The sequence below is a fragment of the Oryctolagus cuniculus genome, chromosome 2 (assembly GCF_964237555.1).
Source record: "Oryctolagus cuniculus chromosome 2, mOryCun1.1, whole genome shotgun sequence".
NCBI lineage: Eukaryota > Metazoa > Chordata > Mammalia > Lagomorpha > Leporidae > Oryctolagus > Oryctolagus cuniculus.
Window position 1 is genome coordinate 25,454,166 of NC_091433.1, and position 25,702 is coordinate 25,479,867.

Genomic DNA, 25,702 nt, shown 5'->3' on the forward strand with positions numbered 1-25,702 from the left:
TTACAGGTAAGAGAATTGAGCCATAGGGATTCTGAGTAGCATTCTCAGTAACCCCATGACTAATAAATGATTGCACTTGATTTAAACTTAGGTCTGTCTGATTCCGAAGACCAAGTCCTTACCACCCCAGTTACATCCCCTGAAGAATCTGGCACACTTTTATTTATTGATTTGATAACATGATTGATCTGTAACATTTAGTGGTAAAAAGAGGAAGGCATGATTGGGTATTTTTCTGTCTTTATCTTTTTGTTGTCATTGCTATTTTCTTATCCTTTCACTCTGATGCTCTTGTCCTGTGGTAGTCTTCAGTTTGGCACGCAGCAGTAACGTTTCTATTACCTGCAGCAAGTCTGGTGTGCTTGCTTTTCAATCATCTAAAGAGGTCTCTGAATTGTCAACCAAGTGAAGGTCCAAGCTGAGTACATCCATTTTCTGGTATTTTTAGGCTTTCAGAAGAACTGATATCATTTTGAAGAAAGGGGTCAGCCCAGTTTATATATCAGAAGGAAGGGAGGTGTGCAATGCCTTAGTTGACTCATGGCATTTGGTGTTCCTCTGGCTTGGCACAATTTCCAGAGAAGCAAATGAGGCCAAACTGGTTTTGAGATAAAGTGAAGGACTGTGGCCTTCACGGGTCTAATTTAGATGCTGGGCACAGCCCTGTCCACTTAAGATTCCCCATTCTTTAGAGTGACCTGAAATAGGGGTAAGGGAGCATTCCTTCCGCTGCAAATGCTCTTGTGTTCTTAGGCTTCTTCCGGGTTTTCTTCATAATCTCCAGTGATTAATGGCCTATATTCAGGGATACCCAGAATTCTCCAGGGCACAGATGTTGTGCACATGATAGGTAAATTGTCAGAACTCAGAAATAGCTCAACTCATCCTTTAGCATACAATTTTATTTTGTCTAGGAATATTCCATTGAAATGGCTGCTGCATACTGATGTAACAAGAATAGAAACAGTGGGAAGGAGGAGATGTGTATCCCAGAGGCACTATTCAGAACCTTCTGAGCTATGTTCCTCGATGCTCAGCTTTTATTAACTGTTAAATTAACAGTGAGATAAATTGAGTTAAGCCCCATCACATGGCAGCATTGTAACTGGTTGATAACAAAGGATCAGTATCTCAGATATTGGGCGATAGCTTGGGCAGAATAAGTCCTGGAAGGGCAGGCCTGTAACCGGAGCATTTCCTCTCTCTGTGAGGCATGATTAATTAAACTCCTTGATAGGGAGGTCATGGGAGTGACCTCCCAACCTGAAGATATTTGTTTTCAAAGAGCATCTGCTTTTACATTTATTTGCCGGCATCTCATATTAATTTCACTCTCATTCAAAATAATCAGTAAAATTGAAACCTTGCCTAATGGAGGCCTAGATTCTATAAATGTGGTACAGCTCAGGCCACTGAGTGCTAGGTTGAGAATACCACACACCACCTCCAGAAACATCTACTCATTGTGATGTTACATTAATCAGCCACCGCCTGGCACATACCAGCAGTGAGCTGGGCAAAAGGTCAGGTGTTATGTTTTCATCTTGCGTTTGTGTTAGTATTTTTCTGGCTATTAAATGGTACTGCAAGTCTTAAATAGCTACTTTGCATTCCTATGGGGATTTTGTATGCATTTTTATGAATCTGTCTTGGTTTACTTATTTTGTGCTTCCACCTCTTTATATTAAAATTTCATATCTTTTAGTTAGGCATTTCAAGTACAGGGCTTTTAAGCATCGGTGCTTCTTGTGGTCATTGCACAAGAAGGACTGCCCTTTATTACAGAATGCCACTGTGGGGAGCGCTAGTCAGCTGAGGATAATCTACAGGAGACCCAAGGACTGGGTATTATTCTTGGACTGCCTTCGGGTTTTCTCGAGAACCTGTCTTCCAGTGGTAACAGAGCCTTTAGAAATAGTGTATAGAATTAATTCCACTTTAAAAGCAATAGGATCCTTTCATGTATTATCTTTCTCATCATTTGCAGGGCTTTGCATTTTATATGTAAGAAGGAAACAGGAAAGGAAGCTCTTAACAACAAAGATGAAAACCTTAGAGCTTGGCAGACGAGTTTGCAGGTATCACTAGAAATGAGCTTGGAACAGAATGGACAGTTTGGTTACAGTGGGTGATATGCATAATAAATTAAAACAGGGAGATTTCTTGTCCTGTGCAAGCTTTTTGACACACTTTTATTTTGCAGATTTGATAACACAGTGGACTTAATAATGTTCAGTGGTAAAAAGATGGAGGCATGATTGGGTCTCCTGATTTATCTTTTTGTTGTTGCTATCTTCTTACCCTTTCACTCTGATGCTCTTGTCCTTTGGTATTTTTCATAGCTTGACATGCAGCGGTAATGGTTCTATTAGCTGCCGCAAATCTGCTGAGCTTGCTTTTCGAGGCGAGCATGTCGTCACTGGCATTTTTTTTTTTTTTTTTTGCAGTTCCTTATTAGTACATGCCCTTTACTAACTCTGCAGCAGCCATCACCTAGAATTAAACATTTTCTGCTAGACCTGTCTGTACTCTGTGAAAAATGATTATAGTCCATTATGCCACCTCCTTGCTGACAGCCAGATACTGCTGAGATTTACAATAAAGTCCCAGAAAATTTAAATATGAGGCTACTGTAGTGTAGGGGTGGGATTTGATAACAAGAACCATTTGAAGAAATGTCTTTCAGAGAACAGAATATGATAGAGGCTCCTTGAAATCCTATTATGGGAACACGTGGTTCTTGTTAGATTGACGCTATCAGGAGCTTGTATCTTGGGGTTGAGTTGAAAGTCTATCATCCTTAAATTCTCCTTGACCAGGATAGGCTAACTCAGAGCAGGTCAGAGAAGGCTGCCTCTGCAGCACAAAGAGTACTCAACCAGAAATGAGAATTTCCCATTTCGCTAATTTTAGGTTTATCATTTACATTTCACTCCAAATGTGCTTTTTTCTTGTTTTACTCAGCAAAAGCAGTTTCCTTTTATTCTGCAGTAAATTGAAAGTGAAGAATCCAGAATATAGAGATATCAGTAAGTAAGGAGGATTGTAGTGAAATATCAGTTATAGCAAAGACAGGATCTGGTTTGATGGCTGTCTGTCTGATAGTCTGTAACTGAAGGGAGGTTTCCTTTTCCTCTCATTATAGGTAGCTCCCTCCCCCCATCTTTTAGGAACCCTTTCTCTTTTATCTTTAATTCAGGATCCTGCATTATGTTTTCTCTATATCATTTCCCAGAAAGTAGAGCCTGTGTGCATTCTTAATTCCATCCCCCTGCTAAAGTTTTGAAATCTAATTAATGTACTCCTAGACAAATTCATACTTGTGCCTGAAACATTTTTCTGGGTGCTATTGCAGGATATTCAATTGCATTTTTCCTTAAATAATAAGTATACAAAAATATAGTACTCCCATTATGAACGGGACACTTTTATTTTGCAATTCAAAGATACAGCTCCCTAAGCAAACCACAGTCTGTGTATGGAAGTGTATCTCAAGTGTTACTGAAGGAGAAAGGAATGTTATATTGCTTTGACTCGAGAGAATGATCAACTATAGAGAGAAGAGGGTATCTGACTTATGACCAAGAGAATAGTCCTACCAAACAAAGAAACAGGAAAAAATACAAGTGCAGTTTTAGGAAAATGAATATTTTTTTGGACTGTGAGTGCTCTGTTGTGACTGAAGATGTAGAAGCATAAGGTAGAATATTGGGGGGAGATACTGAGATGACAGATGGCTTAGGGTTTCTGGATAGCATGGAACAGTGCTTTAATGTCATCCTGAACTGATAGCTTATAATGAATAATTATTTGAGATTTGTGTTACATGAACATAATTGTGGCAATAGATGGGTTGAGTGGACATATTCATCAGTAAAGAAACTGGAGTGAGCTAACGAGGAAAATGAGGAGCCATGTGACACATCTAGTGCCACTGGTGAAGAAGGGATGGGGAGAGATACGTGAGACCTATATAGAGTTGAATTGATGGAGTTTCTGAATAGTTGTGAGTGTGTGAGTATTTTGTGTTCATCCGGACAAGCTCAAAGATTATTCTAAGGTTTCTATTTGGGGCAAGGCAGTAGAAGGTGTTGCCATTAACTGAAAGGAAAATCACTGCGTTTGACTTTAGGTACCATGACTTTAGGTACCATGACCAGATTCACACTATTGCTTCAGCATTGCTGAACCATGTCTCAGCTTATGGACAAGGCATATTATTTATGTGGTTCACCTTTCAGTGTTGATTTTGAAAATCTGTGCCATGAACCAAAAGGTTATCCATGGTATTTTATTTTGAGATAATGCAACACTGTTTCTAATTTAGATCTTACAGAATATTTTTATATTAACTAAACTTTAAGCGTATTTTTTCCTTTTCAGCTGTTATCTCTCCTCTCTCAGTGTATTGGCCATGAACCTTTAGGAATACTGAGATAGATCAATGTCACATTAAACTTTAAGGAACAACTTCATCAAAACCACATGCTTCATTTCCTGAGGATTGTCAGCAAGCCAGGGGAAAGAAAACATGTCAGAAATCTGCATTGTTATTGGTACATCTTGCTTAACTGCTACTTTGCCATCATGGTGGTCCTATGTAGCCAACTCCCCATGAAAGCCCAAAAATGCTTGTGGCAATGACAACAAAAGGGTCAAAATCGCATTGGAGACTTTTGAGAAAGAGTTGTAGTGGTTTAAGTACTTAAGTCAAGGATCATTTCTAACATATCAAAAAATATTAATGTGCTTTTATATGTCTATTTTTTCTTGTTTTTAAATTCCAAAGTGAGAGGTCAGACTAGGCCAAGCATTGACTGGCTTTTTAAATTAATTTTTAATAAGATGGGGTGGCTGCCAGTACCTTAAAAGAATAGTGAACATGACTTGGGTAAATGAAGAATTTTCTTCAAATTTGGCATCTGGCTTGGGTCTGGGGAGAAAAGCTGACTTTTCGTCCCCCTTCTGTCCTTTCTTCTTCCCTCCTTCACCCTTCCTTCCTCTCTACTCCTTTTCTTCCTAACCTCCAGTTTTGTTGCATCTTTCTCCTTATTCGTGCCCTAAAGGAGACTTCACACTTTGCTGACCATTCTTTAAAACTCAATGTAGGCCAGCGCCATGGCTCAGTAGGCTAATCCTCCACCTTGTGGTGCCAGCACATCAGGTTCTAGTCCCGGTTGGGGTGCCAGGACACCAGGATAAGCACCTGGCTCCTGTCATCAGATCAGCGCGGTGCGCCGGTCACAGCGCGCCGGCCGCAGTGGCCATTGGAGGGTGAACCAACGGCAAAGGAAGACCTTTCTCTCTGTCTCTCTCTCACTGTCCACTCTGCCTGTCAAAACAAAACTCAATGTGAAATGCTAGATTCTCCTCCATTTGATAACCTCATTAAAGCATCATAGTACTGTCATTTATTTATTTCCAGGACACACATTGAGTTTAAAATCATAAATATTCATTTCAAATTTTGTGAAAGGGAAGCAAGACTGAAAGAAAGTCCATGTATTGTGACATATTGTGGTTGCGATTCTCAGGGACAAGGCATTGTATACATAAATAAAAGAAAAGCTTTGAAACCTTGAGACAAACTTGGAACAGTGCCTTATAGGAGTAAACATATGCTTTTAAAAAATGCATCACAGTAATACAGTTTGTCAATAATCCATCCTAAGTCCAAGTGAGCCTCCAGCATACCTAGGATATTAAAAGCTGTTCCGGAGCTTATTCCCGGAACATACCACTTTAGGTAATATTGACCTGGAACATCACTCTTGGAAATAAGAACCAAGAAGTTTCTTCCATGTGAGCTTCATCCAGAAGTGGATACAACCATCCTAGACATCTAAAAAGTTCCAAACCATCAAATGTTGCAGACCATGCAGCCTTTGAGAGGCTATCATCTGAGAAGTCTTAGATGTACTATTATCTGGCTATTGATTATTCTCAAGAAATTTTTCTTTTCGACTTGACTTCCCAGTGGTACTGTAAACTTTTCTCTTATGCTTCCTACCTTTTGAAGTCAATGACTATATAAACAATGAAAATATGGTTTCACTTTTGTATTATAAAGGCAAAGAAATCTATATAGAATAAAGTTAGAGGTAACTTCATTTATATACTTATTGTTTTTTCATTTCTTATATGGAAGTGCTGATCAATCAATTTATAGGCTTAATAGATGGTTCTTTCTTTGTGTCAATTATTCTTTTGTTTTGTTTAAGCCTCTCCCTGACTTTCTTAAAGAAATACTGGAATTCCTATTTGAATGCTAAGACACCTAAGGCTTATAGAAGAATGCAACTTTTTGCAGAGCTGAGACCCACACGTTCACAGAGACCATGGTGTTCATTTTTCTGAAAGTACTAACATACGTACACATTACTATTATTGCATTTTTTTCAGAATAGATTTGGGAATAAAAAGTACAGAAAGGGTGGTTGTTGAACAGGACATGGATATTAGCTACTCAGAAATAAGAAATGAAGGGATAATTAAACTGAGTGGATATTAGTGTCTTTTAGTATAAAATATTCAATACCTCTCTGTTAAATTTTTAAAGTTAAAACATTATCACTTACATTATACCTAAAACCATCAATCTAAATAAGCAGTCCTTCGTATAGTGCCGTCCTCTGTGTACAAATGAGTGGAGACAGTCCTCTGGAGGAGTGGGCTGTATGACAGATCATGCCTGGCATTCTCTAAGAGCATACAACCTAGTGTGTGTGCAGTAGAAACTCTGAAACTTTCATGGGAGATGTGTTTAGGATCAAGTTGGTTAGAGAGCAACCCGCACACATCTTTGTGAAGTGACACTGCCTCATATTTAAGAATGGTTGAAAGTGTAGGTTTTGGAGTCATGCTACTGACATTTAAAGTTCAGCACCATCATTTATTAGTGTGTGTCCCTGGAGAGTTACTTAACCTCCCATACTTCCATTGCTTCATCTATAAACTGAAGATAACAAACAACCTTGTTAATTGGTTGACAAATACAGAGCAGTACTGTGCAGTATCCTAAGCATTTTGCAAGGAAGTCATTGAATATGCAGAAGAGCTAGATAGGTACAATTATTATTAGGTTTGAAAGGACAAAAGGAGTTGATGTATATACAGGATTTAGAGCAATGGTTGGCACATAGTAGGGGCTCAATCAGTGTTAGCTCAATAAACCTTATCCCTAGCAAAGCAGCAGGAAAAATGCAAAAACAGCAAATATCATGTGCGTAAGCTACAGAGAGTAGAATAAATACATAGTATATGCTTTTTGAAGTCACGGTCATGAATTCTGTTCTGATGACCAATAAAGAAAAACTGGATTTTTTTTTTTTGACAGGCAGAGTGGACAGTGAGAGAGAGAGAGACAGAGAGAAAGGTTGTCCTTTGCCGTTGGTTCATCCTCCAATGGCCGCCACAGCCAGCGCGCTGCAGCCAGCACACCGCGCTGATCCGAAGGCAGGAGCCAGGTGCTTCTCCTGGTCTCCCATGGGGTGCAGGGCCCAAGGACCTGGGCCATCCTCCACTGCACTTCCCTGGCCACAGCAGAGAGGTGGCCTAGAAGAGGGGCAACCAGGACAGAATCCGGCGCCCTGACTGGGACTAGAACCCGGTGTTCCGACGCCGCAAAGTGGAGGATTAGCCTAGTAAGCCACAGCGCCGGCCGAAAAACTGGATTGTTGTACAATGAGCTTCTAAATTCTCAGTGTCAACATGTGAGCTATGCCCAGTCAAATTTTAGTAGCTTAAAAGCATATCAATTAGCTTATTAGTATTCTTCTCTTTAGTTAAGTGGACAATCTGCCTCATGAGAATGCATGTATTCATCATAGTGTCTTATTATTGTGATGTGAAGAAAATATAATGAAAATTTGTTTTATAAACATTCATGGTTTTTGAGTTGACTCTTGTTGGGGAAGAAAAAACACTGATTAATGTGATTCCAAGATCATGGTTCTCTAGTTGAGTGACTGTTTTTCAGTTTTTGTTTATTTATTTTTAATTTATTTGAAAGGCAGAGAGAGAAGCAGAGAAGTAGAGAGAGCAAGAGATCTTCCATCTGCTTGTTCACTTCCCAAATGCCTGCAATAGTAAGGGCTGGGCCAGGCAATAGCAAAGAGGCTAAAATTCCATTTGGGTCATGCAAGTGGGTAGCAGGGACCCAAGAACTTGAACTGTTATCTGTTGCCTTTCCAGAGTATGCATCAGCAAGAAGTTGGATCTGAAGTAGAGTGGGACTCAAACCCAATGTAGGATGTGGGTGGCCCAAGTCACTGTCCCACAACACCCACCCCAGGACTTCTTGAGATTGCTCACTTTTCTCTACCGTCATGAATGTGCAGAACTACTACTCCCCAAAATATATCCTATTTTGTCATTCACAAGTTTCTGTGTACAGTGCTTTTTGTTTAAACTTGAACTCTGCTTTGTTTTTTTTTTTTTTCTTTAACAATGGATATTAATGGTGACATTTAGTCAATACATTTTTTACTCACTTGTAATAGTTATTTAACTGTGTTTTATAAAATTTCTAATGGTCTCTAAAACTTGTGAGCTCTTTTTGAATGTGACTGTTAGGGTATGTATTCCTTAGTGTAAACTGATGTGGACTTGATAATATATACCTAAATTTAATCCAGGTGTAACTCATCTGCTATTCACAAAGTGCATGTATCTATTCCACACTTTGGGACTTCATCTTTTTGAATGGTAGCTACCATTCTGTTGCATTAGTTTTGAGGGGGAGTGGCTTTGAGAAACTGATATTTTGTATGGGTTTTGTGTGCTGAAAGAGAGAGCACTCTGTTGGGAGAACCACATTTTAGGCATGAAAAAGTTCTAGATGTGTAATTCAACACTTCATTCCACAAGCATTAATTAGGTACCCAATGTAAAATAAATACATATGAATATATGAATATGAAATGCTGTTTCTTTATTATCCTAGTTACTAAACAAGTAGAATTCAGAGATGTACAATAAATTAAGAAAGCAAATAATATGTATCAGCAGAGAAGATGATGGGGAGTGGTTAGAAATTTTCCAAATTGCAGGCAAATTTGGAGAGAAAATCTGTATTAATAAATAGAGTTTGTCAGTCTCAGAAGCACAATGATTAGTGGAAAAGGTAGCAGTATATCAGTGTGTAGAAGCAACAGCCTGAGCTCACAGATACAGCTCTGTTTCAGGGAGCAATTGTCAGCAGTAACTAATTGATGTCCGTGAAGCACTTCTGCAAATGCCGACTGTGGAAAAAATATGCTCAGAACTCTCTCAATGGCCGTAAAGGGTAATTCCTCTACTCCGTGTCTAGATTGAAATCTTACCACGTATCATTATTTTAAATAGAACCTTGGCAATGCCACCAATACAACCTTTCAATAAACTTCGTGGTGAGGGGCATTTGAACTAAATAATTTGCATGATCCTGTGTTTAGACCTACTAAATTGTAGCAACTTCTATTATCTTATTACACACAGTTTGCTCTACACTAGAAGGAGGTGCAAACGTGTTGATGATATATTGTCATGTGGACCACTTTATGGTCTGCATTCTTTATTATATGACACTTGCTCCATTGACACCATGTTATTTATTGAATAGGAGAGTAAATAGTCTAGTAAATCACAGGTACACATTTAGCCAATCAAAATAGGCTCAAGTTTGAGGGAGTGCTATTTTTTTAAAGCATTTATCCTGATTCGTTTCACCTTCCTCTTTATTAGCCTTTGTTTCATAGCAATCTTTTCTTTAATAGATTCTCATCTTAAGACATTTTAAAATGCAGCATGTGTCAAATCCAATTCAACTAAGGTACCTAAATGCATGTTATTTAAATTAAATATGAAGGCTTTGAAAAGTGTAATCTTAAAATTGCTTAAAACTACATTTCTACAGTATGTATGGTGTAGATTTGAATCTTGTCAGTGTATGCAAGAACCAAAGTTAGATTTTAAAAATCCAGAAAATAAATTATTCACATCACATACAGCTATACATCTGATAGTGTAATTAGCAATCAAAAGTACTACATATGGTGATGTAATAGAGACATTATCATTTTTGTACATCCTGCTGTTGGTGTATTTAGGTACCACATTTTGCACATTTCCTATTTCATTATTTTGGAATGAAAATGATAAAAATAAAATAGCATGTTTTCTTTATTTTAGTTCCTTTTTTAAATCATCCTTCACGCTCCTTTTGCTTTCCTTCCGTGTCTTGCTCTCATTTCCCCAGCTTAGATAGGACTTGTTTTTTTATTTCATCTTTCTTCTCTTTCTTGCTCTGTAGTGTTGATGATGATGATGATGATGATACTACTACTAATACTTTATCCCACTCTTTCCAAACTTTTATGAATCAGCACATTAATCTCGTTAGATAAAATATTATTTCTCCAATTCTTGTTTTTTCATAATGCCTACAAAGTTTCACTGCCTTTGTCTACTTCAACTCATTTCTCTCTTTTTACTTTTTTATTTGATGTGGCAAAAATCTAATCACTTTTAGAACAAGAGCAATTCATCAAGATAATTTTCTGAAAGCATGTATGTGGAGACATCCTGCTATTTAACATGCTCCCACAAATGACTTTGCACAAATGGCCTTGCGTGTGCTCGTTTGTTCTCCTGTGTACTGCTAGCTCTCCATATCATTTGTCTTGTTGTCTGTAATGTTTCAAAATTTCCTCCAACTGGCCGGCCAGGTTTTTTCCTTCATAAGCTTCCTCTGTTTATGCCTGGACAATTGAAAAGACAAATAAGGAGAGTCATAACTAGAATTTATTCACATGAAATGTATTTCTGCTTTATGTTACAATCTTGAGAAACATTACAGAAAAGAGGTCTGGGTTATGGACTTGAATCTCATCAAGAAATGGGATTAAATATTAGTCTTGCATCTAGTAGCCGTGGGGCTGAAGTCTCATCAGTAAAATGGGTGTAACAGCTACACATAGGGTAATGTAAGTATTAAACTACATTACATAACATTTGTAAAGTCTTGGGCACAATTTCCCAGACAGGGTCTTAGATTCGGGTATGCAGACATACCAACAAACATTTTATTTCATAATTAAAATGTTCTGTTAAACTATTCTTAGTTGATTGATCAAAACATAACATAAATGAAACCAGAGACAGAAGGACCTCTATATATTGCACACAGCTTCTCCCATCAGGTTAATTCCGAGCCAGAAAGAAATGTGTTAGAGTTAAACTTAGCCATAGAGTACACAGCTGGTGGTAAAGTGATGGAAGGCTTGTTTTTCATACTAGCAACAGGCGAAGTGGACATAAAACACCTGTTCATAGGGTTATTATCGATGAGTGTTCAATCAGCAATAAAGTTTCTTTGTCATGCTCTGCTAGGCACGTGTCTTTCCACTAAAGAGTTTCATTCTTAAAGTAGTGTGGCTAGTTTGAGTTTCAGATGTTTTTAGAATTTTCATAATTTAGCATCCTAAGTGTATGACCCTTCATTGAGAACTAGCCACTTCTGAATCAGTTCCTCAATGATTCCCCAAAAGTGGCACTTTAAAATAGAATGGTAACTCATACAGGACCAAGTGGGATTTGTTACATTTCTTCTGAAGGAAAAAAAAAAAACACACAAATGTATTCCTACCTAATTTGAACTCAGCATCACAAGTTGTGGTAGACTTGCAAGTTTTTTTTTTTCTTGTTATGGGTGACTGAAACTGGGTTTCATTTAGAAAAGATACAACCATTATATAATAACACAAAAATAGATCCCATGAGTCCACTGTTGAAGAAGTTACCTCATTAACCCATCCTCATGCAGTAGGAGCAGTGTTCAGCTTTAAAGCTTTTGAAAAGTTTTCTTTTTCTTTCATTCTTTTACCTTCCTGGTTATATTATGTGTACTCTGAGATCAGGTGTCTTGTGAACATCAACGGGTTTTGGTAAATATGATATTATGTTTGCAATGAAGCTTATTGCTCTTTCATCGATCAGTATTCAACAGTGACTAGAAAGCTTTAATGATTCATGGTTCCAGGCCTGGATTCCTGGAGCAGATCTTACAGTACATCCACACCTGCCACCATTAAATGATGTAACACCTACTTCATAACACTGTTATAAGGACAAAATGAAATGTAAGTTTACTCCAATGTGCGTGTGTGTGCATGTGTGTGTGTACAATTGCCTTTGCTTGTATACATACTTAAAGAGATTTCAAGCCAATCATTCATAAACTTAAGTTACAAATACTGACAGGCCTGCCATATGCCATGCATTGTTCAGATACTGGAAATGCGGCTATGAATAAGAATGCAATTCCTGTTCTCCAGGCAGTTCTGTCTAGTGAGTAAGAAAGATGAATATTTTAAACATCAACTAATGTGATCAACATAATATTGGGGGTAGATTCAGTGCAGTAGGACTGATGTGGAGGGTGAAAATACTCAGATGTGCAAAGAAGTCGGACTTTTGCACTTTGCCCTACAATATCTCCAGCAGAATCAGGGAGCTTGTTTGACATTCAGTGTTGAAGGGTACACTCTGCTGGCTTCAAGTAAGACAAGACTTTGTAAGCCTGCACTAGTGGACTGTAAGGACTGGGATGTTCAATGCTCAAATGTGTGGGTATGGGAATGTGCATGTGTTGTATTAGCTTCTTATTGCTACTGTGACCAGTTGCCACAAATTAAGTGGATTATAGCTTCTCAAATTTGTTATCCTGTAATTCTCAAGGTCAGAAGTAAGAAATGAGTCTCAGTGGGCTAAAATCCAGGTGTCAGCAGGGTTGTATTCCTTTCTGGCGGCTCTAGGGAAGGCTTCTTTTTCTTTCTTGCCTTTTCCAGTTTATAGAAACTGGCTGTATTCCTTGGCTCACAGTCTCTTTCCATCTCCAAAGTCAGCAATAGCTGGTCAAGGTGTTCTCGAATCATATTGCTCTGACATTCACCGCACTGCTTCCCTTTTCCACATCAAGAGTCTGTGTGATTACCGTGGCCTACTTAGCTAGTCTTCGATAATCCACTACTGCAAGTTCCCCTGGCTAGCATCCTTAATTTCAGCTGCAAACTAAATTCCTCTATTGCCCCATACAGCATAATATATTTCTTGGTTCCTGTGGTTAGGATGTTGACCCCTGGGGGAGGAGAGGGTTTGTTCTTCACAAAAGTATGTATTTTTTCTTGTTAAGGGTTAGATATTAGGGGAAAATGTAGACAATAAACAATAAATGAAGTACTTTTCATCTAATCATGAGAGAGCAGTCTCTTGGTAAGAAATCGTCTTATTACATAAGCTGTGTGCCATGGAGAGACAGAAAAGATGCAAAAAACAAAGGGAAGTGTTACACAAACGCTGTAGAAAGGATAGAAAGAGCATTCTGCAGATTTTAGGTGAAGGAAAGGGTTGTTGAAAAGGACGTTGTTACGGGGCAGGCATTTGGCACAGTGGTTAAGCCGTCACTTGGGGTGCCTGCTTCCAAATTGCAGTTCCGGGATTTGCCTGGCTCAGTTCCCAATTACAGCTTCCTGATAATGTGCACCCTGTGTAGCGGCAGGTTTTCACTCAAGTAGCTACATTCCTGCCCCCGCCCCCAAGAAAGGAGACCTGGATTGAGTTTGTGGCTCCTGACTTTGGCCTGTCCCAGAGAAGGCATTTAGGGAGTGAACCAGTAGATAAATCTCTATATCACTCCCTTGTATACTTAAAAAAATAGTTATAAGCTTTACAATTCATTAGAAATTTAGATCTATTCAACATCTTAAAAAATTATGAGGGCTAGTGCTGTGGCATAGCGTGTAAAGTAGCCGTCTGCAGTGCCAGCATCCCTTTTAGGTGCCAGTTGAAGTCTTGGCTCCTCTGCTTTGGATCCAGCTCTCTGCAATGGCCTGGTAAAGCAGAAGATGGCCCAAGTCCTTGGGCCTCTGCACCCACGTGGGAGATCTGGAAGAAGTTCCTGGCTCCTGGCTTTGGATCGGTGCAGCTCCAGCTGTTGTGCCCACTCGGGGAGTGAAAAAGCAGATGGAAGACTTCTCTTTCTCTCTTTGCCTCTGCCTCTCTGTAACTCCTCCTTTCAAATAAATAAAATAACTCTTTCTAAAAATTGTCATTTTTCGGCCAGTGCCGCGGCTCACTAGGCTAATCCGCCCGCGGTGCTGGCATCCCGGGGTTCTAGTCCCGGTTGGGGTGCCAGAATCTGAACCCATTGCTCCTCTTCCAGTCCAGCTCTCTGCTGTGGCCCGGGAATGCAGTGGAGGATGGCCCAAGTGCTTGGGCCCTGCACCCGCATGGGAGACCAGGAGGAAGCACCTGGCTCCTGGCTTTGTCAGATCAGCACAGCGCACCAGCCGCAACGCGCCAGCCATGGCAGCCATTTGGGGGGTGAACCAACAGAAAGAAGACCTTTCTCTCTGTCTCTCTCTCTCTCACTGTCTAACTCTGCCTTTCAAAAACAAATATCAATTAAAAAAATAAAAAAATTGTCATTTTTCACTATATTTCTCAGATGTTCAGCCAAGTTGTAAACTCCTTAATGAAGGTAGTTAATACATACAACTTTTACCTTGTGCCACCCCTCTTACAACGGCTTTACGTGGATTCATGATTCACTCATGTCAGGAACAACTTCTCGGACATTGACCTGTGACAGCTCACAAGACTGTGCTCTGAGAAGGGTCTTCGCTTGGTTTAATCTTTGCTATCACCATCTTGACATTCTTGATCCATTTTTAAGAAAGGGCTCTATACTTTCATTTTGTACTAGGCTCCATAAATTGTATAGTGAGGTTTGCTCACCACTACAGAGCAAGACTCTATTGTTATCAACCCTTTTCCCCCCCTCAAGATTTATTGATTTGTTTGAAGGAGAGAGGCAGAGAGAGGAAGATATCTACCATCCACTGGTTCACTCCCTAAATGGCTGTCATGGCCAGGGCTAGTTCTGGGTGAAGTTAGGAGCCCAGAGCCTGCAGCTTGATCTGGATGTCCCCCGTGGGTGATAGAGGCACAAGCATTCGGGCCATCCTCTGCTGCCTTCTCAGGCAAATGAGCAAGGAACTGGTCTGTAAGCAGAGCAGCCAGTGCTCCAGTATGGAAAGCAGGCATTGCAGGTGACAGCTTGGCGAGGTGTGCCACATCGCCAGCCCTCCTCACATCAATAGGAGAGTAAACCGAGACACAAAAGAGCGAACCAGCCAAGGCTACATTGTTAGTGTGTAGGAAGCCAGGTTTTGACACTGAGGAGAGTTGAGCTTTGTACCATTCCACTCTCCCATGTCTCTGAAGGAAGAGATCATGTCTTCTTAAGTTGTCTGCTGCAGAACTGTAGCATACTGTCTGGTACATGCCTAACTGTCACTAATGCTTGTTGAACAGAATCATGTGTCACGGTCTTTGGTAAAAGTGTTCATTTCTCAACTAATAGAGATAAAAGTTAAAAAAATCTGAATGTCTTCTAAGACATTTGTTCAAGAGACCGAAATCAGCTTTTTCCCTTTGCATAATTATATGTCTAAGGATATTCCCTTGTTCAAAGTACATTATTTATTACTTATTAGTTGGATTTATTAAAGCAAAATTTTCTGTTGAGATCTGATAAAATTAAACAAAACATTTCTCCACTGACCCAATTAATTACTACAACAGCTTAAACTTCACAAACATTGGATTTATATAAATGCATTGATGAAATTCCCTTAAAAAGTATAACTGCATGGATATTTGAGAATAGGAAAACCAGATGGCGGGAGAAGCAAGTCAGAGAGTTTGTTGGTTGTGACACTTTTAATCAATTTATTAAGTATTTTCCAGGGACTGCTATGTACCACATGCTGGGTAGTGTGAGGGAAAATTAGTATTATATTTAGTAACTAATAATAAAAGTCTTTCTCAGGGAGCAGAGACTCCAGGGGGCTCAAAGATCCAATCATGCATTGTCACATTGGAGAGAGTTTTTTGGCCAGGGCTGAGAGAAAGGGCATGATAAGAGTCCATGGTTAGTACTTAGGGCACTTTCATGTTGATTCTACTAATTGATAGCATGTGTAACCCTGGTAAGGTCACAATAATTATGTAAGTCCATTTTACCATCTGAAAACTGGGCTGATAGTATCTGTTCATTTCACAAGATGCTCTAAGTATTAATTGTATACATGAATACAGCCTGAAAAACTTTTAAAGGGAAAGAGGTGTTTTTCTTGCATGAATTATAGTTCCAAACAATCTATAGGCAATAAAATTATGAACTATTTTTTAAAGAACCTATTTTGCATTAAGCATAGCTATTTTAATCCCTATTTTACTACCTCACATAATCTTTGGTGACTCAAACAGTTATTGGGACAAAACAAAGAGATTGAAGATGTTAGCAGTGCTAATTTATTTTAATTTTTAATTAATTGTGTTGTGGAATCCATATTGGATTGATTCAGACAGTTAATAGAAAAGCCAAAACATGAAGATGTTAGCAGCGCTAACTTATTTGATTCATTTCATCACTTTATTGGGCATTTATTATTTATAAGGTATTGCAAGTAATGCAGATATAAATAAGATGCCGTTTCTGCCTTTACAGAAAGCATAGTTTAGCAGTGATTACAGGGGTAAAATGTGAGCATACAAGACTGGGTGAATTAAAGGCACAAAGAATAGCTTCAAGGACTCACAAGAAGTGAGGATATTAAATGAAAAGAAAAACCATATAACTATGTATTTTATCTTTGGAAAGAAAGAAAACCACAGTTTAGAATCAAACAGTGTGGAAGAAATAGGAAGTATCATTTTATTGAAATCACATTAAGTTGCTTTGTAAGAAATAACCCATGCTGCCCGGGAGATTGTACGTGTGGGTGAATTTTTTCATAGCAACATTTTCTGTGGTTTATGAAAATTTAAATTTCTCTCCTGAAAGTTTTATTGTGAAGAGTAATAGTTTTGAAAACATGATCAGTAGATCTAGGAGTAAAATAATGTTATGATAAAAACCTGTAGCCTGGAGGTTATGGTAATGAAAAAAATGTCTGGCTCTAGCTGGTTCAAATCATTTCAAGATGGTATTACACTATCTGCAGGTTTCAAACACGAGAGATAAAATCCCCCAATGAATACACCATTTACATTATTGTGACCTTGAGTACATGTCAAAATAACTCACTGTTCAACTTCAATAGCTAAGCTAAGTGCCCTAGAGTTTGTTATAGCTGACTCAGGGTAAGCCATACTGACTTGCACAGTAGGACATTCCGGCTCATCCTTGAGACACACTTAAAACATTTAACAATGCTAAGCCAGGTTCTGGTTGACAGTATTTTAAAAACAAAGCACCAGAGAACAGACACATAAAATCTAGAATTGCATTTGGAATCTAAGATGTGCACCTTGGATCTTTTTAAATTATATTTTCTATATTGAATCCACAATTGTGTGGTAAGTCACGTAACAAGGATTACAGGAGCAAATATGCCCCAAAGCTCTGGAGTAGACCTGTGCAGAAATTATTAAAAATACTCTGGGCTGAGGGCTTTGTTCCTGCTGGTCACCTGCAGTGTGTGGTGATGCCCTTTTAACGTTCTATCAAAGGCCCTGCATGGACTGTCTGACTTGACATTGGACACTACTAAGAGGAGACAAGCATGCAGAGAGAGAATGATTAATGTAAGCTCTTCTACAACTAGCCAGAGGCTTAAGGAATTTCTTTCTGCAACATTCCAGGGATAATTGCCTACCATCCTATCTAGGAATGTGTTATGTCTTTTTAAAAAATATATTGCGAACTCTGACACCTAGGAAGTTGGTGGTAGAGAAGGGGACTTCAAAAAGTTTGTAGGAACATGGAATTAAAAGATAAGTTATTTTAGTGCTCAAAATTAGTAATCCATGTATGATTTTTTCATAATATGCATTTTCCCACATACTTTCTGAAGCACACTTGTATAAGGAAGGAAATAAAGAACAACCTGGAAACTGAGGAGAAAATAAGACTGTATTTGAGTATCTGGGGTTTCCGAGGATGGGGGTCACTTTACCTATATGTGTTAATTTCATTTATTTTCAGATCAATAAACTCAGCAGTTTTATACAGTTTCCCTTTTAAAATCTTATAATGTTGCATGAATTCTCTGAAAAGGTAATGTTTCACAAGCTGAGAGTAACTGAGTGACTGCGTAAAAACTTATTTTTTCCAGTTTCTACAAATTAATTCCCATTCTACTATTAAAGTGAAACTTTAATAAAAGGCACTAAACAAAGTGGATACTTTTTAAATAATTGATTATACGTAATATTGTTGTCTTTAAATCCATCACTGTCTTATATGACACCATTTCATTCCAATTTGGCATCAACAATCCACAAAAGCATTTTGGGTTCCAAAATATTGTAGCCAAATATCCTCTTCCTCATGCTGGGGCTGGGGGCTTGGAGAGATAAGTGACTTCAGCTGTGTGCAGAATGCCTGGGCGTTCCATATGGCGTGTTTTCCACTGGCAAATTTGTCCTTAAAATCTTAGGGACTCCTGCTACGTATGCATATATGTTATAAATTAATGTCTAGTGTGCTTGAAGCCCTTGCTGAATGAATGACGGGCAAAACGAAAGGAAAGCAAAAGTATTTTTTATTCTTCATTTCTTAGAGAAACCATAGGTGTGTGGTTTTTCCCCAGGCACCGGAATTAGCAGTTCGAAGAGAATTTTTTTTTTTTTTTTTGACTGAATGACTTAATCCTTTCCTGGAATTAACTCATGGGAGAAGTATTCTAAAGACAATTTTTAGGAGTGAGCCTAAGTTTGGCATAAGTTTGGGCATGAGTCAAGATGCCACTTGGGAGGCCTGCATCTCACATTAGAGTGCTCCTGATTCCAGCTTCCCGCTAGTGTGGACCCTTGGAGGCTGCAGGTGATGAGTCAAGTTGTTGTATGAGGGAGACCTAGACCGAATAGTTGATTCCTGGGTTTGATCTGATGCAGCCTCAAATATTACAGGCATTTGAGACGTGAGCCAGCATTTGGGAGATCTCTTTGTCTGTGTGTGTATCTCTCTATTTGTCTCTGCCATTAAAACAAATACCAAAAACAAATTAGAATTATACCATAAATTACTTTCACAAGAAAAGACAGAAGGGATTTTGAACATTTTCACTATAAAAAATAATAAATGCTTGACAGGATATGGTTACCCTGAATTGAGCACTGTACCTTGTGCTTATGTACAGAAACACCAGAATATCCCATAAATACAGGTATATACAGTTTTATGTATTGATTAATAATAAAGAAATAACAAAACCTAATGGTAATTTAGGAACTGTAGGGAGCAAGGTATTTCCTTCTCTCTTGCGCCCTACCTCCATCCCCTCCCTTCCTTCTTCACTTTCTTCCTTCCATTCTCTTATTCTGAGTATTTGTTTTCAAGTAATACACTAGTGGACATATGGTGAATAGATTAAGTAACAACAGAACACTGATATGAAAGGCTGCCCCTAAAATTACAATATCATTTCACCTATATATATAATATATACAATCATATCTTACATAGCCTATGGAGTATATCATATATAATTATACCTAATTACCATATGTAGTAATTGCTGCATAAAATGCAGTATGTATAATTACTATATATGATTCAGGAAACTAATTATTAAATCTTCATTAGCATAGTGTAGCATAAAGGAATGAGAGAGGGACTTGTGATCAACTGAAGTTTTTCAAGCCCTCAAACTTCTTGAGCCTCATTCCCCCAGGTATACAATGGGATTAACTATTTCTAGCTTCTATAGCTATGGTGTGCAAGCCACAAAATATTCTAACTACCTGGACTAGTAACTGGCTCTAGGAAAGAATCAACATTGTTATTCCACATACGGTAAGTTGAGTAATAATTACTAGTTTTCTTGTCCCATCCTTTTGGGGAGAGGGGTAATTTCTGTATTTTGCTGTAAAAACTGATGAGAAAAATGTTAACACCCAAGGTCACCAGAGAAGTCACTCTTTGTCATTAGGACTTAAGGATTTTCGGCTTGACTGTCTGATTTTAGTTCATTAGGCCACAAAGTCATCAAAACAAACCAGAAAAGAGCACCATCAAAAGCAAAAGTAATAAAATCAAAGGATCCTGGAGCAGTGTTGTGCTAAAAGCCATCTGCTATCTTAGTCTGCATTCTCAACCCTCTTGAAATGTTATTTGTAAAGCTTTAAAAGGCTTGACTGGAAACCTTCATGTCTTTTTAAAGATACAGTATATCTATTGCTGACTCATGAATGCTGAATTAAGAATTGTAATATAGATTTTTGAATATACATCAGAGAAATGTCAATACTTTTTACGTTGCCAGAGCCCTTAGGCTTTTGCTGTTTAGAGAGAAGCTTTGTGATTAGCTAAGCAAATGACTGTTGCTGTAAAAGTAGGGAGAGGGAGGGAGGCAGGGAAAGAGGGAGAGAGAGAGAGAGGGCAAGAGAGAGGGAGGGAGAGGGAGAGGGAGAGGGGCAGGCTTGTATGTTTATTTATTTATTGTTTTTCAGTTCTTCTGCATATCCAGTTCCTTACCAATCTGCTAGGATTTCTGTGCCATATCAGGTGGAAACACACACACACACACACATACACACACACACGAGCACACACAACTGCCTTCTTAGCATTTCCACTTGACTTTGGTGCCTTGTCTCCCTGCCTTTCTTCGTCGGATGCCCTTATTCTTCCCACTTCTTTTCTTATTTGTGCCTGGCAGGAGCACGGTAGTTCAGTGCCAGGGTGGTAACCTTAGACAGGCTTACTTAAGTGGCTGATCTCATCTCTTCCTTTATGTGGTTTGTGGGCTTTCCCCCCGCTTTGGTGTATTACTTCCCTCCACCACATTATAGCTCTCTCTCCTTACACTTCCGTTACTGTGTGAGCCTTTTAAAAATAAAACAATAAATATTTAAAACATAAAGTGTCAGTTGTGGGGGCAGATTTTTTTTTTTTTTTTTTTTTGTGGACACTAATGTGAAAAAAAAAAAAAATGGATTTCTCCAAACCTTATAAAGGCCCTAACAAGCAGAGGGCTAATTCAAATTACAGGAATAAACTTGTCTGTTTTTGAGGAGCTGAAGCAAAAAAAAAATTTTTTTTGCAGATATTTTAAGAGATGACAAAACAGGGAAGCAAACCAAAGCCATCACAAAAGGCTCCCAGTGTAGACCCAGCCATCTGCATACAGTTCACAGGACTCTTGTGTTTATTTATGAGGCGTGGAATGTGTAAGCCAGCTTCCAGCTGGGGAAGGACGTACAGTTGCTCTCATATGATTTCTTTGGCCCTTTTTTTCCCTGCAAAATCAAGAGATTGCTTTCTCATATACAGAAACACTGCCATGCTTAAAGACCCAGTTTTGAGAATTCCGATTCTTTTGCTAAAACGTGTAAAATGACAACTAAAAAAATACTTAAAATATAAGAGTTAAGAATTTAAATAAATGCAGCTGATCTTGATTGTATGTATTAAAGTATTTGCACCTGGCAAGAATGTTGTAGGAGAGTTCTAATGTGCTCTGTAAAAGAAACAAAATTACGTTGAATACAGAAACATTCATTTTCTAGTATAATTTGGTTCTTTTCAAGATAATAATCTTAGATTAAGACAGGCACAAAGGAAGACAATGAAAGAAGCCATATATTTTACTTTAAGATTTCATATTTGCTTCATAGTCAGATTTTTTTCCAGGGGTTTTGGTAGGGAAAAATGATTTCTCAAGTTTCATCTTGATATAATGAGTTCAAGGAGCTAAATTGTTTAGACATTAAAAAAATTAAATGCTTCTGTCATTTTAGTTCTGTGCTCCATCTTTCTAGTTAAAAAGAACATTATGTTGTGCAGGCCAGCAATTTCCTTGGATATAATGTTTTAGTTTAATCTATCCAAAACATTACCCTCTAGACATTCTAAGAAAGTTATTTTTCTGATGCAATGTGATTTTATGATCTCCTGGAAACATTTCCACCCTTAAGCATCAAACACAATTAGATAGAAAGAGGTGGTATTTGAGAGTTTGACCTCTAAATGCTGGTTTGGTGTTGGTTCCCCATCCCCTGAATACATGAAAAATGTAAAATTATTCTATAACCAGGAACAGTAAGGATATAAGCAAGTATCCCATTGGGCCTTGGATGATCTAACCCTGAACTCACTTTGTCTCCTTACAATTCTGGGGCATCTTGAGGCTGGGGATAGAGGACAGAGATAAGGGGATGTTACCTATAAAAACTGAGTTAAGTTTAATGTACCCCTGAATTGTCTACTGCCTGACAGAAAATCTCTTCATTTAATTGCTATTCCTAGGGGAAGTGTCAGCAGGTTAATATTATATTTCTTTTAGGAATGCAAATCTCAGAGCACAGTTCCATAGAGAGTTGGAGGGAAAAAGACAAAGGTCATTGGTCACATGAGTTGAGTTTAAAGATAAAGGAAAAGCTTGTGAGAAACATACTTGATAACAACAAAAGCTAGGCCTGGGTATCTTGCCTCTTGTTTTGGCAACAGTCTTAGCTATCTATTCTGTATTAGAAGGACATATAAATGTGGGGAGCAACCCGGACTAGACTAAGTTACTGGAATTGGGACTTGTTCTATGCATCTGCTCTCCCACAATATGGCGCTGGGAGAGAAGAAAACAGCTTCTACACAGCTGCCTCCAGTTCAGCCAATAAACTGTAGGACTTGCTCCTGATTGGAGGAGAGCAGCGTACTCGGCGTGTGGGCAGCCGAGTTGGGATTGGCAGAGGAGGACTATAAAGGAGGAGAGAGACGGCATGCACCAGGAACATCTAACGGGAACACCTAAGGGGAACACCTGTGCAGCCCCCGAGAGAGCCGGCCGGCGGTGTGCTGCTCCCCTGCGGAAGTGGGGAGTGTGGCCAGGGGGAACCGCCCTTCCACGGAGGTGGAAGAGACAGTAGCCAACCCGGGAAGAACCAGCAGCAAACCCGGGGAGGGCCGAGCAGACGAAAGAACAGCGCAGGGTCCTGTGTCGTTCCTCCACGAAGAGGGGGAGCGACAATAAACGTACTGGAAATAGTCCATTTCTTATTTGTAATACTTTATGTAGAGTGCTATATACGAAGATATTACAAAATGTTCATGGTAAATAAAATTTAAAGATGATTTACATTTTCCACAAGTTTTTGAAGACCCCTCACAGTATTAGGAAACCAGAAATAATCACTCTTTTTTTAAAAAAAAAAAGATTTTATTTATGTGAAAGAGTTTCACAGAGAGAGAAGCAAAGGCAGAGAGGGAGCGGTCCTCCCTCCGCTGGTTCACTCCCCAATTGGCTGCAATGGCCGGAGCTGCGCTGATCCAAAGCTGGGACCAGGAGCTTCTGGGTCTCCCGTGTGGGTGCAGGGGCCCAAGGACTTGGGTCATCTTCTATTGCTTTCCCAGGCAATAGCATAGAGCTGGATTGGAAGTGGAGCAGCCAGGACTCTAACCAGTGCCCATGTGGAATGCCGGCACTGCAGGTGGTACTTTACCTGCTATACCACAGCACTGCCCCAGTCACTCTTTTTTTTTTTTTTTTTTTTTTTTTGACAGGCAGAGTTAGACAGTGAGAGAGAGAGACAGAGAGAAAGGTCTTCCTTTTTCTTCCTTTTTCCGTTGGTTCACCCCCCCCCCCCCCCAAGTGGCTGCTACAGCCAGCGCGTTGAGGCCGGTGCACTGCGCCAATCCAAAGCCAGGAGCCAGGTGCTTCCTCCTGGTCTCCCATGCAGGTGCAGAGACCAAGGACCTGGGCCATCCTCCACTGCACTCCCGGGCCACAGCAGAGAGCTGGGCTGGAAGAGGAGCAACCGCGACAGAACCGGCGCCACATCCGAGACTAGAACCCGGGATGCTGGTGCCGCAGGTGGAGGATTAGCCTCATGAGCCATGGCGCCGGCTGCCCCAATCACTCTTAAGGAGTAAAAAAATTCATTGAATGCACAGAAACATAATTACAGTGTGGTAAGATAAATATCAATAGATGATCAATAGTTGTTTCCACTCAAGATCATATGTGTTTTTGCAAATTCTAATATGTTCCTATCTTTTGAAACATATTTCAAATTTGAAATTAAGTTCCATTGCAAAATTTGGTTATTCTCTATCTCCTATGTCAGATTTTAAGTTGTTATAATGGAAGGGATCTTGAATATTTATATTCATAATATGGCCCCCAAATTATAGACATCTCAGTAAATAGTTTCATTGATTAATGATTGGAAGGATGTTTGATGAGCAGATGGATGGATGGATGGATAAAAATGTTATATGTAATATGACATGGTTATAATTAGTATGGAAGACAAGATTGGAAGGTGAGCAGATGGGTATGGCAGATTGTGAATATTTTGGGACACCATAGGTATTAGCTTATGAAAGAATTTCATCAAGTGTGACATAATATGATTTCTGATTTACCAGACCACCTTAAAGATTATATGGAGGAATAATTACAAGAAGATGGCCACAAAGAGCACACCGGATAGAGTACCTGAGGTAGTTTCCATAGCACTCTCTTTTATTCTGTTCATAGCACTTACTACTCTCTGCTATTTGCCTACTATACCTTTACTTTTCTTAATGATTTCCTATCCTTCCATGAGAAAAAAAAATGTAATATCTGTCTTGCTTGATGCTGTAGTCCCAGCAGTAACAACTATTGGTATATAATAGGACCTCAACTAATATTTACTGAATACATACATGAATCATTTCAAAATTTTGAACATAGTTAGGCAGCAGTTTACAGCTGAGCTATATCTTATCTCTACCAGTCATTTTCTTGGACATTTTCCTTTTTAATCTACCTTCCATCTTTCGGGCATGGAATACCCATAATTTTTCTAGGTGAGGATCTATGTTCTTTGCAAGGGTTGTCAAATTTTCTGATCTTTGTTTTCACTTTTGAGTCTGTGTGCTGTTATACATAAGGCAAACAAACAAACACACAAAAACTCTCCTAGATAATTTTAGCACATGATCTAAAGGACACACTTTCTCCTGCAGATCGCTGAATTTCTGAAATACTTAGGCTGTGATTGCAATTTTATCTTCCCATCTAGGCTTGAATGGCCTCTTCTGAACAGTGAAAGAATCTTTTAGCTAAGATTGTGTGGATTATCATTTCTCCTAGAGACATTGCTGTCTGCATTACTGTGCCTAAGCATATAAACTTCTTTCAGAACCTCAGGAAAGCATCCACCGTGATGCTTTCCCTAGGAATCCCAGTGGTGAAAAATGTCACAGTATCTAGAAGTAAACAAATGATCTTGACAATCAAATTCTGTTTCCTGTTACACATTACTTGCACTGTATGGTTCTCCTGTTTTCAGTGTCCTGGAATTTTTTCACTGGATAGTTGAGAACATCAGTTTATTTTTGCATGTGACTCATTGAGAAGTAATTGCTACCTGTAGACAGTTTCCAAGCCCTGGCTTCTTCTGTATGGCATGTGGACTTTCCCATTGCTGCATTCCAAGTAAATAGATATGAATTAACTAACCATGAACAATATGATATGAAAATGGGAATTTGAGAAGAGTTTCCCGTGTCTGTTAAGGTTACTAAAAAAATAACAATAAAAAGCTCAACTTATCATTGCAAAATTATCACAATGGGAAAGAACAAAAACTATGATTGGCAATTTAAATTTGTGTTGTATACTTAGCTAGAATTATCAGAAAATAAGCTTTTCAAACATTTCATTTT

At 38.9% G+C, this 25,702-nt stretch overlaps 1 protein-coding gene across 16 annotated transcripts in view; it reads left to right on the forward strand.

Annotated features, from left to right (window-relative positions):
* Positions 1 to 25,702, forward strand: part of PCDH7 (protocadherin 7) — a 434,348-nt gene that overhangs the window by 110,227 nt on the left and 298,419 nt on the right. The window contains exon 2 of one of the 16 annotated variants that reach the window (XM_070069617.1): positions 1 to 24,643. This exon is cut by the window's left edge and continues 40,332 nt beyond it. The exons of the other annotated variants lie outside the window; for them this stretch is intronic. The gene's annotated coding sequence lies outside the window, so the exon portion shown is untranslated. Of the gene's footprint in view, positions 24,644 to 25,702 lie in introns of those variants that run through there. 16 annotated transcript variants of the gene reach the window in all.